Raw genomic sequence first — 18,417 nt, 5'->3', positions numbered from 1 at the left:
ACACTAGTTCAGTGAAACAGTACACGTTCCAGTGTTTGCAGTTTTTCAGGTCCACTCACTTGGTTGAAGACTAAAGCAGCGTTGTTATTTCAGTAATAAGTGGTTCCCTTAAGCCAGAAAACTGCAACACTCCTCAGATGTGCTCTCTTGGCTCTTAGCTAAAGCTTGTGATAAAGGGCAACACATTCAAATCCCTGAAATGTTTTCCCTTTCTCAAGCTGTAGATGGTGAAAATGGGGCAATACAGACAAGCCCACCCCACTCTTCATGCAGCAGGAGGATTCTGTTTTCTCTAAACTACTTCTAGCCCCTAGAAGTTCTCTTCCAATCAGCAACCTGCCTGGCTGGTCAGCTCTCTCAACCAATTCAGCCCCTATTGCTCTTATCTTGATTCAGTCCCTCCTATGTCAAGCAGAAGGGAAGTCTCCACTCTGCTTCTGTCTTAAGATTCAGTTCTCATGAAAACTACTGTGTTTTCTCTTTCTTTTGATCTCTGTCTTTTCAATCAATCAATAAACATTTATTAACCACTTACCATGTGCTAGACACTGTGTTAAACACTGGAGATATAAAAAAGAGGCAAAAGCCAGTCCCTGTTCTCAAAGAGCTTATAATCTATTGGGGGGGGGGGGACCAACTTGCAAACAAATACATACAAAGCAAGCTGTACACAGGATAAATAGGGAAAAAATAACAGAGGAAAGGCTTCCAGTAAAATATGGGATTTTTGTTGCAACTTAAAGGAAGCCAGGGAGGTCAGTGGTTGGAAGAGAGGAAGGTAGAGCATTCCAACAATGGGAAATAATCAGAGAAAGTGTCTGGAGCTAAGAGATGGACTGTCTTGTTTGTGGAAAAGCCAGGAGACCAGTATCACTGGATCAGAGAGTGTGTGTCAGGGAGTAAGGTGTAACAAGACTTGAAAAGTTAGGAATTATGAAGAGCTTTGAATGTGAAACAGAGCATTTTGTAGTTGATCTTGAAAACAATAGGGAACCATTGAAATTTATTGAATGGAGGGGGAGGGGGACAGTAAGTGACACAGTCAGATCTGCACTTTAGGAAAATCACTTTTGTGGCTAAATGCAGAATGAAGCTCTTAATGCCTCATGTAATAGAAGCACTGGCCAATGAAGGTCTGTCCTGGCAACACGTACAAGGATTCTGCCTACTGCCAAACCACATGGGAGGTCCTAAAAAATATGATTATGTGGTATGTTCAAAGTATGCACAGGGAGACACACACACACACACACACACTCAAATAAAGGTGTCCTCATGAGTGGTGACCCATGTCTAACCCAAGCTGAAAAATTCAAACTACATAGTTCTATCAAGTATAATACAAAAAATTTTCTCACAGTCCCCAAGCAGTTCTTCAATCAATGTATAGTTTCTCAATTATATTCTTCAAACCCCTAAAAAGTCACATATAAATGAGGTGATGAACAACAATGCCTTGCTACCATCCTCATCTTCAATCAGGACTTGTGCCTTTAAGATTTTTTTCAAAAGGTTTTCTCAGTAGAGGGATGTAAGGAGTTCAGTATTGTCTCAAGGTACTTTTATCACACAAATGCCCCTTTCCTATCCTTTTCAGCAAACAAAATGTTCAGATATGACAGGGGCAGTACTTTACCCTAGGAACTCCCAGGTCCATGTCTGTCTTCAAGTTGTTAATGAATTATATCAGATTATGCTATTCGTTGTATTTATCTCTTCCATATCCTGGGCTAACCTATACTGCAAATATTATCACCCATGGATGAAATTTCTTACTTGGTCCCATGCCATGTGACACCAGTATCTTGAAATACAGGACAAGATTCGGAGCCAAGATGGAGTAGAGGCAGGAACTCACCTGAACTCTCCCAAATTCCCCTCCAAACAATTTTAAAATAATGTCTCAAATCGAATTCTGAAGCAGCAGAGACAACAAAAGATCAGGATAAAACAATTTTCCAGTCCAAGACAACTTAGAAAAGGTTGGCAGAAAAGGTCTATCACAATAGGGTAGTGGTCAGGCACAGGCCACACCAAGGCAACACCAGCAGCAGGCCTTGCAGGTGGCTGAACAGCAGCAGTAGCAGCTTCAGGAGTTCTCAGCTCACAGTAAGTAAAGGGGTCAGACAACTGATCAGAAAGAGATTACAAGGGACCCTTTGCTGTGCTGGGTGCAGGACCCTGTTTTATTGCCCATACACAGGTCTGAGCTGCAGTTCAAGAATGAAGAGGAAGGGGCAGCTAGGTGGCACAGTGAATAGAGCACTGGCCCTGGAGTCAGGAGGACCTGAGTTCAAATCCAGCCTCAGACACTTGATACTTACTAGCTGTGTGACCCTGGGCAAGTCACTTAATCCCAACTGCCTCACAAAAAAAAAAAGAATGAAGAGGAGTGGTTACAGGGGAGCAAGGACCCTAGTCACAATCCCAGGGCAGAGAAGAGTGCTTGTGGTCCCTCATAAGGAGTAGAGACCCTGTTTCAAGGCAGAAAGGAATGCTAGCATTTATGGCTACAGGGGACCAAGGTCCCTTTCTGAATAAAGACCAGAGCACAGTCCAGGAGAGAAATGACCAACCTCTCCTTATATCATACCAACTTAGAAGCACTGAAAACTTACAGACCCCCAGAACTAGCTCTAAAAATAGCAGCACAAAAAACCCTGAAGCTTGGAACAGTGTCCCCTCAATCCTAGGAGCAAAGCATAACTTTAGTATAAAATTCAAAGTGAAGAAATAAACTAGGGAAATGAGCAAAAAAAAAAAAAAGGACCTGACCATAAAAAGTTAATACGATGCCAGAGAAAATCAAGAAACAAACTAAGAAGACGACAATGATGTCAAAACAACTACAAGCAAAACCTCAAAGAAAAATGTGAATTACTAGTGCTGTGGCGGTGGTGGTAGCACCAGCGCTGAGGAGTGAAGGGCTTGTGGGCCATTGCACGTCACCACCAACATGGAGACGTTGTTCTTGGTGCCCTTGGTGGTCCTTGAATGTCCCAACCCGAAGCTGAAGAAGCCGCCATGGACCCATAAGCTGTCAGCTACGAAGGTGTACGCCCTGGTGGTGGTGTCTTATTTCCTCATCACTGGAGGAATAATTTATGATGTCATTGTGGAAACTCCTAGAGTTGGATCTGTGACAGATGAACATGAACATCAGAGACCAGTTGCTCTCTTGGCATATAGAGTAAATGGACAATATATTATGGAAGGACTTGCATCCAGTTTCCTGTTTACAATGGGAGGTTTAGGTTTCATAATCCTAGACCGATCCAATGCACCAAATATTCCCAAGCTCAATAGTTTTCTTCTTCTATTCACTGGTTTCATCAGTGTCCTCTTGAGTTTCTTCATGGCAAGAGTGTTCATGAGAATGCTGGGCTATCTACTGGGTTGGAGTTCCTTTTGTGAAGACACAACAGTAACTGGATTTGCTCCTTTTAGTGGTGTTTCAAAGGCCATTCTGCCCTCCAGGACAAAACTTGGAACATGGATTTATTGTGTCTCAGAATGACAAAAGGAAAGGCTTGGTGTAAAAATGCGAAAGGTTTTAGTCCAATTTTTGGAAAAAACCCTCTTGGTCCTATTGATGTGATCAGCTTACAATAATAATAGTAATAACACCATTGTTTTTCTATATTGACTCACTATTCATGTCAAGTAATCACATCTGTCCTCTTTGTTTTTCCCCATTTTTGAGGGAAACTATTTTTCTTTGTATAATATGTAAATATTGAGTAAAGTATTTCCTTAAAAAAAAAAGAAAAAGAAAAAGAAAAGAAAGAAAAATGTGAATTGGACACAAGCCCAATAAGAATTCCTGAAAGAGATCAAAAGGGCTTTTAAAAATCAAAAAAGAAGGAAAAGATGCAAGAATAATGTAAGAAAATTCTGAAAAGAGAATCAACAGCTTGGAGAAAGGGGGCACAAAACACTGGAGAAAATAACATCTTAAAAAACAAAACTGGCAAAATGGAAAAGGGGGATAAAAATTCCCTAAAGAAAAGAACTCCTTAAAAACTAGAATCTGTCCATTAAAAAAAGAGGTACGAAAGCTTGCTGAAGAAAATAATTTCTTAAAAATTAGAATTGGATAAGTGGAAACTGATGACTCCATGTGATATCAAGAAATAATAAAACAAAATCAGATGAAAAATAGGAGACAGTATGAAATATCTCATTGGAAAAACAACTGACTTAGAAAACAGATCAAGGAGAAATCATTTTAAAATTATTGGACTACCTGAAAGCCATGATCAAAAAAAGGGCCTAGACATTATCTTTCAGGAAATTAAGGAAAACCACCCTGAAATCCTAGAACCAGATGGTAAAATAGAAATTGAAAGAATCCAAAGAGATCCCAAAATGAAAACTTCCAGGAATATTATAGCCAAATCCCACACCTCCCAGATCAAGAAGAAAATATTGCAAGCAGCCAGAAAGAAACAATTCAAACATAGAGCCACAATCGGGATCACACAAGATTTACCAGCTTCCACATTAAAGGAGGTGAGGGCTTGGAATATGATATTCTGAAAGGCAAAGGAACTAGAATTACAACCAAGAATAACCTATGCAGGAAAGCTAAGTAACTTAAACTTAAAGTAAATTTAAAACTTCGGGAGTTGGAGGGTGGGGGAGGAATGGACATTTAGTGAATAAAGGTCAAGCATTCCTGATGAAAAGTCCAGAGCTGAATAAAAAAATTTGACTTTCAAATACAAGACTCAAGAAAAACATAAAAAGGTAAACATGAAAGAGAAATCATAAGGGATTCAATTAGGTTAAACTATTTACATTCCTATACGGGAAGATAATACTTGTAACTCCTAAGAACTTTATCATTATTAGGGTAGTTAGAAAGAGTATACATAGACAGTGGGCATGGGTGTGAGTAGACTATGATGGGATGATTAAAAAAAAAAAAAAAACCAAAGGAGTGAGGAAGAGAGATATACCGAAAGAAGGGGGAAGGGAGAAGACCAGGGAAAATTATGGAAGAGCTTTTACCATGGAGGAGAAGATGGAGAGTGTGGCATGCAACATTTGAACTTTACTCCCACTAAAATTGGCTCCAAGAGTGAATAACATACACACTCAGTTGGGTATAGAAATGTATCTCACCCTTCAGGGAGGGGAAGAGGATAAGATTAGGAGGGGGTGCTGATAGAAGGGAGGGCAGATTAAGGGAGCCAGTGGTCAGAAGCAAAATACTTTTGAAAAGGGGCAGGAGAGAGAGAGGAAAAAAAGTTAAACATTGGAAAAGAAGATAAAATAAGAAAAAGAAAAATACACAGTAATCATAACTGTGAATGTGAAGGGGATGAACTCACCCATGAAATGGAAATGAATAACAGAATGGATTAAAAACCAGAATCCAACAATTTGTTGTTTACAAAAATCACACTTGAAACAGAGAGACACACAGAGAGTAAAAATTGAATCTATTATGCTTCAATTGAAGTAAAAAAATTTTTTTTTTAAAAGCATGGGCAGCAATCATGATCTCAGACAAAGCAAAAGCAAAATTAGACCTAATTAAAACAGGGAAACCACATCTTGCTAAAAGGTACGATGGACGATTAAGTAATAACAACACTAAATACATGCAACAAATAGCATCGCATCAAAATTCTTACAGGAAAAGTTAAAATGAGCTACAGGAGGAAATAGTAGAACTATTACTAGTGGAGGACATCAACTTTCCCCTCTCAGGACTAAATAAATCTAATTAAAAAATAAACAAGAAAGAAGTTAAGGAGAATTTTAGAAAAGTTAGATACAATAGACCTCTGTAGAAAACTAAATGGGAATATAAAGAAGTATATCTTTTTTTCAGCTATACATGGCACCTTCACAAAAACTGACAATGGATTAGGGCACCAAACTCAGAAAAGCAGAAATATCAAATGCATCCTTTTCAGACCATAATACAATTAAAAATTACATTCCATAAGGGGACATGGAAACCTAAATTAAAAAATAATCACAAACCAAATAACCTAATCCTAAAGAATAACCTCCCACTCAAGAACAAGTCACAGAGATTCTGGGAAGATGGCAGAGTAGGTCAGAAAACTTTCAATTCCCCAAATTTCCTCAACAAAAATAGCATCGAAAATAAACAAAAGTTAGAGTTAAGTAGTTGTTCTCCTAAGACAACTTGAGAAGACCCCAGGAGGTTCAACCAGAGTGAAGTGCAAATACCTCCAGGCTGACTCTGCAGAATCAACAAACAACAAGCCCTGAGGGCAGCTGGGTTGGGAGGCAGCCTTAGAAATTGTCATCTCACTGACAGTGTGGGGATCTAATGACTGAGTAGAAGACTGAAGGACCTTCCATTGTCAAGGGACGCCAAGCACAGCTGCGCTGACCAGATCCATCCCAGGCTGTGGCTGTGGGGATAAGGAGCTAGCACATACCTGGTAAGTGCAGTAGAGAAGGGCAGGGACCCTGTTGGCTGTGAGCAGTTGCAGAAGAGCAGAGTCCTTGGTTTCAGTTCCAGGGAAGAGAGGACAGCTGTAGTTTTCAGCCACCTGAGGGACCCACAGGGAGCAAGATCATTTTCGGGACAATGTGGCTAGGGACCCTAGCCATGGCTTAGGAGTGGAGAGGAGAGCCCAGGACAGACCTCAGAAAATAACAGTAAGGACCTGAAGCTTGGGCCATCATTCCTCATACCTTGGGACTACAACTTGATTACACTAATAGCTGCTAAAACAAAATAAAAATTAAAATGAGTAAGCAAAGGAGAAAGAACCCAACCCTATACAGCTACTATGGGGATAGAGAAGATCTGGGTTCACAGTCAGAGGAAGATAATGGAGCAAAAAAAACCTCTCCTTTTTCAATGAGAAACATCAAGTGGTCCCAAACACAAAAAAAGAGTTCTTGGAGGAACTTAAAAAGGACTTTAAAAACCAAATAAGAGAGATAGAGGAAAAATTAGAAAAAATAAGAGCAATCCAAGAAAATCAAGAAAATTGTGAGAAGAAAGTCAACCAACCTGAAATAGAGAATCAAAAACTTAAGAAAGAAAATAATTCCTTGAAAACTAGAATTGGGCAGAATGAAGTTAATGACATTCTGAGATACCAAGAAATACTAAAACAAAATCAAAAGAATGACAAAATAGAGGAGAATGTGAATCATCTCATCAGAAAAATTACTGACCTGGTGAACAAATCTAGGAGAAATAATATAAAAATAGTCGAACTGCCTGAAAATAATGATAAAGAAAGAATCTTAATACAATATTACAAAAAACTATCGAGGAAAATTGTCCTGAAGTTCTAGAAGAAGAAGGAAAAGCAGAAATGGGAAAAATCCACTAATCAGCACCTGAAAGAGATCCCAGGAGGAAAACTTACAGGAATATCATAGCCAAGTTTCAAAGCTCCAAGGTTAAAGAGTAAATATTGGAAGCAACAAGAAAAAAAAATTTAATATCATGGATTACACAAGACCTAGCAGCTGAAGGACCATAGGTCTTAGAATACTATATTTCATATAGCAAAAGAGCTGGGGTAGTGAGCAAGGGTAACTTACCCAGCAAAGTTAACTATAATTCTGAATGAAAAAAATGGATAATAAACTGAAAGATTTTCAGGTATTTCTGACAAAAACTGCAGAACTTAAGGGAAAATCCAACATATAACGTCCAGGAGAAATAGAAGGTAAACATTAAAGATCAATTAGATGGGACTCAATGATGTAAAGTTGTTTACTTCTTATATGTGAAAATATTATAAGTACTATTTTGAATGTCATCATTATTTGGAAAAAAGGCTTGGGCCGAGCAGATGATAAGGTGATTCTAAAAACATAAAACTGTGCAGGGAGAGGTAAAAAGGAGTAATTATCTCACACAAATGAGGTATAAAAAGAAAAATTGATATAGAAGAAGCTAGTAGTGGAGAAGGCAGGTAGTGATGGAACTTTACTCTCATTGGGAACGGGTTAAAGTGGAACAACATATATGTGTGTATGTATATGTATGCGTATATGTATATGTATATATAACATGTGTGTGTATACATACACATATATGTGTGTATATATTACATATGTACGTATAAAAATCCTCTAAATACAGAAATAAGAGGGCCAGGAGATAGGGTGGGAGGAGAGGATAAGAGAGGGACTCTTGGAGGGGTGGATAGGTTAAGGAATAGGAGGGCAAGGTAGCTGGTAGAAACAAAGCAGAGGAGTGAGGAGGGATAGGAATAGAGTGAGAAGGATAGTAAGGAAAAATAGGAAGGAGAAAAATACACAACAAGTAATTGTAGCTTAGAATGTGAATGGGATGAATTTACCCATAAAATGGAAATTAATAGCAGATTAAAAATTTGAATTCAATAGTATGATGCTTTCAGGAAATGCTATAAAAATGAGAGATACACACGAAGATAAAATAAAGGTCAGGAGTAGAATTTATTATGTAAAAAAGGCAGGGATAGTAATCATGATCTCAGACAAAGTTTAAGCTAAAATGAATTTGATCAAAGAGAAAAATAAGGAAACTACACTATGGGTCAGCAATATTATATAATATTGTTTTAGACCATTTAAAATAACTAGACAGTATACCTGAGAGTATACCTGCCAAAACAGACACAGGAACTATATGAACATAAATATAAAACACTTTTTATGCAAATAAAATTAGATCTAAATAATTGAAGTAATATTTATTGTTCATGAGTAGGTGAAGCCAATATAATAAAAAAAAGACAGTTTTACCTAACTAATCTATTTAATGCCATCCCAATTAAATTATTAAAAAATTATCTTAATGAGTTAGAAAAATAATAACAATGTTCATATAGAAGAATAAAAGGACAGAGAATTCAAAGAAACCAGGGGGAAAAGATGTAAAGGAAGAAGATTCAGAGGTATCAGACCTTAAACTATACCTAAACTATAAGGTAACAGCAGTGTTGAAGTATAAAATGGATAATTTTTATTATTTTAAATTAAAATTTTCTTGTATAAATAAAACCTATGCAGCCAAGAATAAAATGAATACAGAAAATTGGGGGTAAGGAAGAACTTTCATAGACAGTCTCTCAGATAGGCTGTGATTGGGTTGGAATATTGCTGTGGTATAGGAAATGATGAGCTGGTTGATTAAGAAAATCATGGAAAGACTTGGACATATGAAGGAAGACGCTATCCACCTTCAGAGAAACAGAGGACAAGTGGAAATAAACATAGTATGGCCTTACATTTATGTGTGTAAGTGTAAATATGCATATGTTTATAGATTAGCTATATGTATGTGTGTATATATTTGTGTTTGTGTATATATATATACATATGCATATATGTATTGTATATATACATATGTGTGTGTATATATATGTATATATATGCTTAATTGTAGTCTTCTTTATGGTGAGGGGGTGGGGGTGGAAGGGAGGGAAGGGAATAAATAAAGTAAAAAGTGCACAACAGACAACAAAAGAAAACCTATAAGGAAGCAAAGAAAGGTTAGGCAGCTTTGAAAACAATGTGTAGTATTTATTATACAGGTTTTTTTTTAATGAAAATTTACCATTTTATATTGAATTCTCTCTTATGTTCTGCCTATGTTCTTATGTACACAACACGTAACTTCATTTTGTATTTAACTTTAAAATAATAAAATTTACAAAAAAAGAACAAGTCATAGAAACAATAGTTTCACGAAAAAGAATGACAATGAGACAACACACTAAAATTTATGGGACGCAGCCAAAGCAGTACTTAAGGGAAAATTTTATATCTCTAAACACTTATATTAATAAAATAGAGAAAGAGGAAATCAATTAATTGGGGCATGTAATTTAAAAAAAAAACACCTAGGAAAAGAACAAATTAGAAATCCCCAATTAAACACCAAATTGGAAATCCTGAAAATCAAAGGACAGATTAATAAAATTGAAAGTAAGAAAACCATTGAACTAAGAAATAAAACTAAAGGTTGGTTTTATAAAAAAACAAAACAAAACAAAACAAAAAAAATAACCCAGTAAAATAGATAAACCTTTGGTTAATTTGATTTAAAAAAAAGAAGAAAACCAAATTACCCACATCAAAAATGAAAAAGGTGAATTCACCAACAAGGAAGATGAAATTAAAGTAATCATTAGGAGCTAATTTGCCCAATTATATGCCAATAAATATAACAATCTAAATGAAATGGATGAATGTTTACAAAAATATAAATTGCCCAGATTAATAGAAGAGGAAATAGAATAGTTAAATAATTCTATCTTAGAAAAAGAAATTGAATAAGCCATAAATGTGCTCCCTAAGGAAAAATTCCCAGGAACAGATTGATTCACAAACAAATTCTACCAAATATTTGAAGAACAATTAATTCCAAAACTATATAAACTAGAAAGAGCAAAAACAGAGAAAGAAAACTATAGACCAATTTCCCTAATGAATACTGATGCAATAAATTTTAAATAAACTCTAGCAAAGAGATTACAGCAATATTTCATAAAGATCACATATTATAACCAGGTGGGATTTATATCAGGAATGCAGGGCTGGTTCAATATTAGGAAAAAAAAACATAAGAATAATTGACTATATCAGCAACAAAACCAACAAAAATCATATGATTATCTCAACAGATGCAGAAAAAGTTTTTGACAAAACGCAACACTCATTACTATTAAAAACACTAGAAAGCATGGGAATAAATGGAACTTTTCTTAAAAAAATAAGTTGTTCTTGTTGTTGTGTGTCCCTTGTTTTCAAAGAGGACCAATGACATCACAAGGGGGATGTCTTGACTCATGGATGATTGGATTTAAGTGAGGCAGAATTGCACAAAGTAGGAAGCCTCACTCTCTTTTCCACAGTCACTTAAGTCCAGTGGCAAGACATAAGTCAGGACAACTTGTGACGACCCAGAACGCAATGGATGACTGTGGTGTCTTCAATGTCTGACCAAAGTCTAAGCACGCCACAGCGCCAGCTTCAGCTGCCTTCATGGCTATTGAACAAATTTTTTTCCTCCATTTCCAGGGGAAGTCTCTTCACATGCTTGGAGTAAACACCCCCCCTAATTCACAATGAGTTTGAGGACCATCTGTTACCCTCAACCTAGCTTAGCCCATCTGCCAAGACAATTTACTGGGTTATGGCCCCTGAAAGGCTACAGTTTCTTAGAACCACAGGTGAAAGTTGAATACCAGGTAGATACCAAAGGTGGATGAGCACCCCTGAAAAGAGCTCAGCAAACCCTCGCATCAGAGGCACTAGTCCTCCTTGAACACCCCATATACACCAAAATGATAAATGGTATCTATCTAAAAACAATCAGCAAGTATTATATGTAATGGGGATAAACTAGAAGCCTTCCCAATAAGATCAGGGTTGAAGCAAGGATGCCCATGATTACCACTATTATTCAATATTGCACTAGAAATGCTAGCTGTAGCAATAACAGAAGAAAAAAAATGGAAGGAATTAGAATAGTCAATGAGGAAACAAAACCATCATTCTTTGTAGATGATATGATAGATACTTAGAGAATCCTAGAGAATCAACTAAAAAACTAGTTGAAATAATTAAACATTTCAGCAAAGTTGCAGGATATAAAATAAACCCACATAAATCATCAGCATTTCTATATATTGCCAACAGAGTCCAGTGGGAAGAGATAGAAAGAGAAATTCCATTTAAAATAATTGCAGACAATGTAAAATACTTAGAAGTTTACCTACCAAGACAAACCCAGGAACTATATGAACACAATTACAAAACACTTTCCCCACAAATAAAGTCTGATAAAAACAACTGAAGAAATATTAATTGCTCATAGGTAGGATGAGCCAATATAATAAAAATGACAATTCTACCTAAATTTATTTACTTATCAATGCCATACCAGTCAAATTACAAAAAAAACTATTTTGTTGAACTAGAAAAAATAATATCAAAATTCATCTGGAAAAACAAAAGGTCAAGTAGATCAGGGGAATAAATGAAAAAAAATGTGAAGGAAGGTAGCCTAGCAGTACCAGATCTCAAACTGTATTACAAAACATTAATCATCAAAACAATCTGGTACTGGTTAAGAAATAGAGTCATGGATCAGTGGAATAGATTTGGTATGTAATATGCAGTAGTAAATGATGATAGTAATCTAATGTTTAGTAAATCCAAAGATCCAAGCTTTTGGGACAAGAACTCATAATGTGACAAAAATCACTGGGAAAACTGGAAAGGAGTTTGGCAGAAACTAGGTGTAGACTAACACCTCACTCTGTATTCCAAGAAAAAGGTCAAAATGGGTACATGATTTTGATATAAAGGGTGATATCTTAAGTAAATTGGAGGACGCATGGAAAATTTTACCTATCAGATCTATGGATACAGAAGAATTTGTGACCAAACAAGAGATAGAAAGCATTATGGGATATAAAATAAATAATTACATTAAATTTTAAAATTTTTGCACAAACAAAACCAATGCAGCCAAGATTAGAAAGAAAGTGGAAAATTGGGAGTGAGGAAAATTTTTTTGATAAAGTCCTCATTTCTCAAATACATGGAGAACTGAGTCAAATTCATAAGAATATGAGTCATTCTCCAATTAATAGTCAAAGGATATGAAAAGACAGATTTTACAAGAAGAGATCAAAACTACCTATACTCATATGAAAAAATGCTCTAACTCACTATTGATTAGAAAAAATGCAAATTAAAACAATTCAAGTACCATCTCACACCTATCAGACTGGCTAATATGACAGAAAAATGACAAATACTAGAGATGTTGAAAAATTGGGGCAACAGTCTACTGATGGTGGTATTACAAACTGATCCAGCCATTTTGGAGAGCAATTTGGAACTATGCCCAAAGAACTATAATATTGTGCATACATACCCTTTTACCCAGCAATACCACTACTAGGTCTGTAGCCCAAAGAGATTAAAGGAAAAAGAAAAAAACCTATATGTACAAAAATATTTATAGCAACTCTTTTTGAAGTGGCAAAGAATTGGAAATTGAGAAGCCTATCAATTGGGGAATGAGTGAACAATTTGTGGCATATAATTGATAGAATATTATTGTGCGATAAGAAATGACAAAGTAGGATGCTTTCAGAAAAACCTGGGAAGACTTATATGAACTGATGCAAAATAAAGTGAGCAAAACCAGGAAAATCGTGTACATAGTAATAGCAATGTTGTACAATGATCATTTCCCTGTGAATGACTTAGCTATTTTTAGCAATATAATGATCCAAGACAATTCCAAAGGAGTTATGATAAATAAGGTCACCTACCTCCAGAGGAAAAACTGATAGAGTCTGAAAGAACTGACAGAGTTGAAAAGTTTTACTTTCTTTTTCTTCTTTTTTTTTGTCTGTTTTCTTTTGCAACACAACTAATATGGAAATGTTTTGCATAACTTCATAAGTATAATCTATTACAAATTACTTGCCTTCTCAAGGAGGGGGGCAGGGAGGAAGGGAGGGAGAGAATTTGGAACTCAAAATTTTAAAAAATGAAAGTTAAAAAATTTTTACATGTAATTGAGAAAAAAATAAAATAAGAAACAAAAAACCTACTATACAATTTGGAGAGTAATAATATCCATAACTGTAACTTAAATGGCTGTTGGGAGGATTTTTTGGTTTGTTTTTTACATAGACTGAAGAAAAATGTATAAGAAGGCAGAACACCAAACATTCAGTTGGCCTTAAGTCCTGGCTCCCTTAGAGTTTCTGTTTCCACATCTCTAAAATGAAGATAAAAAATATCTGCTCCTAAATCTTGATGACATAGAAACGAAGACAAAGTATAATCTTCCTTAGAATAGAGGTTTTACTGATCTCCAAGTCATACCACCAAGAAGAGTTGGCACTTGCAGGAGGCACTTTATGTGCTGTACCAATCAAGAAAATGTCTAGCTTTGGCTCTCTAGCTTCCTGGTCCTCAGAACCTCTATTCTTCCAACCGATAATCAAGCTGGAAAAAAACTGTTCCAAAGGTAGTAGGTGAAGGGAAACAACCTGCCACCTCTGAAATCAGTCGGGGTTAAGCCAGTCCCATCAGTGATGTTGACTTGGCCCAGCCATATACACAAGGGGCAGGTCTGTGATAACAGGACAAGACTGATTCCCATTCTAGGATTCCTGGGGCCTGATCTTTCCTCTATCAATCATTAACAAAGGGCACCCCTACAGCAGTCAGAGAGGGAGGAAAGTCCAAAGGGGTGGCCTATCCCCTCCCCGGGAAACACCCACCTTCAAACATTTCAGCCCAAGGATTTATGAAGCAAGTTCAGCGACTTCTAGGGTGAGAAGGCATAGGTCACTGAGCCATCCCCCTGCTTCCTGTCCTCCAGCAGCCTATCCTGGTGTTCTGAGACCACAGTGTCAGCAATCCTTTCTTCACTACATTCTCCTTTCTTCCTACATTCCTACAGTCTTTCTTCCTATGTTCTCCCATGTTTGAATTTAAAGGGATATTTCTTTTGTTCCATCCTTGGTAGAAGGGAATTGATGAGTTATAACTCTCAGATAAAGATATTTCCTTCTCTAGAAATCTATCAGGCTACTCTTCCCAGGCCAAGTAATAACATCAAAGGAACACAGCTTTAGAACTGAAAGGGGCCTTAATGGCCTCTAATCCAACCTCTTCATTTCACAGATAAGGAAATTCCTCATCTATAAGGCACAGAGGTTAAATGCGTTAAATAAATGTTGACAAAGTGACTTGGTTAAGGTCACACAGTTAGTAAGAGTTTGAGGTCCTATTTGAATCTGGGTCTTGCTAACTCTAATAAAATCCATTGAGCTAGCAGCAGCTGCAGAGCTTACATCTGTCTGAACATCCAACTTGGCGCTTTTCAGGCAAAAGATCTCAGCCTCTGTAGCAGCACGCCCCAGGCCCAGATGACACCTGGGGCTGAGGCTCAGCCAATAGTCAAGGCTAGCCACGTAGGATGAAGACCCACACTTTCCCATCCTTTCTTCATCTCCCAGACTGTGTTGTCTCCTCCTAGAAAAATCCATTGTTCCCGTGATTCTTTTACTGACTATCCTTGCAATGGAATGAGTGTTGAATACGGAGTGCTTAACTTAGAATCCCAGGACCTGAGTTCAAATCACCACACTGCTTCTCTTACTACCCGTTTTATAACCTTGAGCAAATCACTTAACCCCAAGGTGTCTCAGCTCCATTTTTAAAATGAGGGTGTTGGACTAGACAACTTCTAAGGTTCCTTCTTGTTCTGGCTTTATGATTCTATGACCTTGCTATCTCTTCTAGAAAAGAAAAATGGTTAGTGAACTGAACTATTAATTAGGAAAATAGCATTAGTAAAGGGTCAGCTAGGTGGCACAGTGGATAGAGTGCCAGTCCTGGAGTGAGGAAGACCCATCTCTATGAGTTAAATCTGGCCTCAGACTTATTGGCTGTATGACCCTGGCCAAGTCACTTAACCCTGTTTGCCTCAGTTTCCTCATCTGTAAAATGAGTTAGAGAAGGAAATGGAAAACCACTCCAGTATCTCTGCCAAAAAAAACCCAAATGCTGTCACGAAGAGTTGGACATAACTGAAACAACTGAATAACAAAAGCAGTAGGAAAAGGAAGAGAGACCAGCCATTCCCATACACATACCCCCTTCTCATTTCTAACTTTAGCTCACTCTTACTATAATGTACTCTGCAGACTGACCAGATCTATGAAGGAACAAGAACAAATACAGGGCTTTAATTTTTTTGCGTGTTGTCATGGACTTCTTTGGCAGTCTGGTGGGCATCTTATGATGTCTTCAAATAACTGAAGGAAATGCTTAAACTTCTCTTAGAGTTTAATGGAAATAAAGATGTAATTTTTTCTCCATCCAAGTTCATTGACCCTCTGAATTCTCTCCATGGATATCTAAATGGTATCCATGAACCCCAGGTTAAGAATCCCCAAATCAGAAGGCGAACAGATACAGAAGCAGTGCTACCCTGGGTTCCCCACCAACCTGTGCTCTCTGGAAGTCTGGAACCCAGGAAAAAGGCTTACCCTACAACCTCAGGCCTACTTGAGAAGTAGTGGGAGAACAACAGCCTTCAGAACACATTCCAGGCATGGCCCAGTCCTCTGGGGCCTGCTCATTCTTGTGAGGTAGGTAGTGCAATTATTATTCCATTTTCTAGATTAGGAACCTGAGGGTCAGTGAGTTTATGTGATTTGTCCAGGGTCCTGTGACTAGTTAAGTGACAGAGCCCACATGCAGATTCATTTCTTCTAGGTCCCAGATCAGTGCTTTAGATAGTCTGATACACCAATTCATGATTATCTGGTGACATAAAAAGAAGGAAAAAAGTCACACTTCCCTCACCTCTACCCAGGTTGACATTTTGGCTAACGTGACCAAAGATCAATAACCAAGCTTCAGGAAAATGTCAAAGTAAACAATTTTCCTCCAAACCCTCCCCATGACGTGACACATTCTGACCTTCACGGAGCAAGAGGCCTACCCTAGCCTCAGCAAAGTTTTCCTGCCTTGAACAAAAGACTTGCATACATTTTTGATGGTTCGTATACCTCTACCCTCTGTAGTAGAGGCCAAAGCTAAGGAAAGCATTGTTCAGTTTACTGATGCTCCTAGGTCTAGCCAATCCTTTCCTTGATTTTGACTTGACTAATGTCCATTACAGACATAACTGCTATCAGGATAGGCCTAGTTAATCAAGAAAATAAACTTCCCTGGATCTTCTGAGTAGCAACACACCCAACCATGACTACCATCAGGTGTCTCTAGCTACTCATCTACCCCCAACCAACTACTTCACCCTCGTGATGTCATTGGTCCTCTTCAAGAACAAAGGATGAACAACAAGAGTTTAAGAAACATGGAATTAAAATAATGCTTGTTAGAATCCAAGTCTCAGTCATTGAGAGGCTAGGATCTAGTCTTGATAGGTTGATGGCTACCACAGAAGAGGGAGTAAGCAGGACACTCTAGTGGGAAGACCTCATGGGTCTACCGGGTGGAAAGATGTTATTTGTGTGGGCAAGGGAAACGAAGCTTGTGCAGCCTTGGTCATTTCCAACTAGCCACTCCCTCCCCCTTTACCCTGACTCCCACTGGATTAGAAAAAAATCTCTGAAACACCAAGTAAAAAGGAACAGGGCAAAATTGCAAAGGTCCCTCACTTTGTTACAGGTCAAATCTTCAGTGAAGTGACCTTCAAACTTTTTTGATTCTGTACCCTATCAGCATAAAATGTTTGAGCACACATCCCTAATGTGAACATTTATTTATAATTGTATAAATTATATTTTCATGATTGTGTATTTAATTGTATAAATTATATAACATATAACAGTAAATGTTAACAATGAGGTAATGATTAATTATTATGCCTACAGTCAATAGGGAGCCACTTGTTTATTGGGTAGGGGAGTGACATGGTCAGGCCTGTACTTTCAGAAACCTCACTTGGACAGCTGTGTGAATTGCAGGGGAAATTGAGGCAGGGAGACCATTTAGGAGGCTATAGCAATAGTTCTAATGTGGTGGCCACTAGGCTATGTAGTTATAGGGGACAAATAGAAGTTTATGGAGATACGAATTTGCCAAAAGACTGGAAATATTATGTGGTGAAGAGTGAGAAGTCAAAGATGACTTGAGCTGTGAACTTGGGAGACTAAAACGCTGGTGGTATCCTTGACAGTAATAGGGTAATCTGGAAGAAAGGAGAGTTTGGGGGAAAAGGTAATGAAGCGAGATCTGTAATTTGTCACAACTCATCCATGCCTACTCAAACTGTGCAACTCATGATGCCCCTCCCAAAATCAAAAGGGTAACAGGGCTCTTACTAGTCCTGAATCAAAGAAATGCACCTTGGTAACTGTTACAGCTCTGGAGTGATCCAGGGAGAGGTCAAGGACAGTGAGGAAAGGAGAATTCTCCCAATAGCATCTGCATAGCAGCAGCTATGGGTGCCCAGGTAGGAACATAGCTCCCCTGCGAGTCCAATGCCTGACTCAAAAAGGAGATTAGGAGCTAGAACAATGGAAGGGGTAGACTAGGGGAACACTAGTGGGGAAAAGGCTTAAGTGTGACTAGGTTAGATGCAACTCTCATGGTTGGCTCTTGTGGGGAAGGTGATACAGGACTCCTCTTCCCACTCTCCAACTGGACGATCACATAGTTCTTGGGGTCAGACAACAACCCCACCCTCCCACCTTTGGAGCCCACTGCTTAGTGTATCAGCAAGGGAAGTGATGGAGATCAGTGCCAAAGAGATTCTCTAACCATGGAATGTTAAGAGCTAGAACTCCTACAGCTAAAACCTCTTTCATTGGACAGAAGAGGAACTGGAGGTAAAAGAGATTACCAGAAATTTAAGAAGCACCATTTGAGTACACAAGAACAAAACCAGTATCACTGCCAAAG

General features: G+C 37.8%; 1 pseudogene; it reads left to right on the top strand.

The window, feature by feature from the left end:
* Positions 1–2,956: 2,956 nt before the first annotated feature.
* On the top strand, positions 2,957–3,517 carry LOC114029338 (annotated as a pseudogene).
* Positions 3,518–18,417: the final 14,900 nt, after the last annotated feature.

Source organism: Vombatus ursinus, unplaced genomic scaffold, assembly GCF_900497805.2.
Source record: "Vombatus ursinus unplaced genomic scaffold, bare-nosed wombat genome assembly UNPS02014926.1, whole genome shotgun sequence".
Classification (NCBI taxonomy): Eukaryota; Metazoa; Chordata; class Mammalia; order Diprotodontia; family Vombatidae; genus Vombatus; species Vombatus ursinus.
The sequence above is the reverse complement of the archived record's forward strand: the minus strand, read 5'-3'. Positions and strand labels throughout refer to the sequence as shown.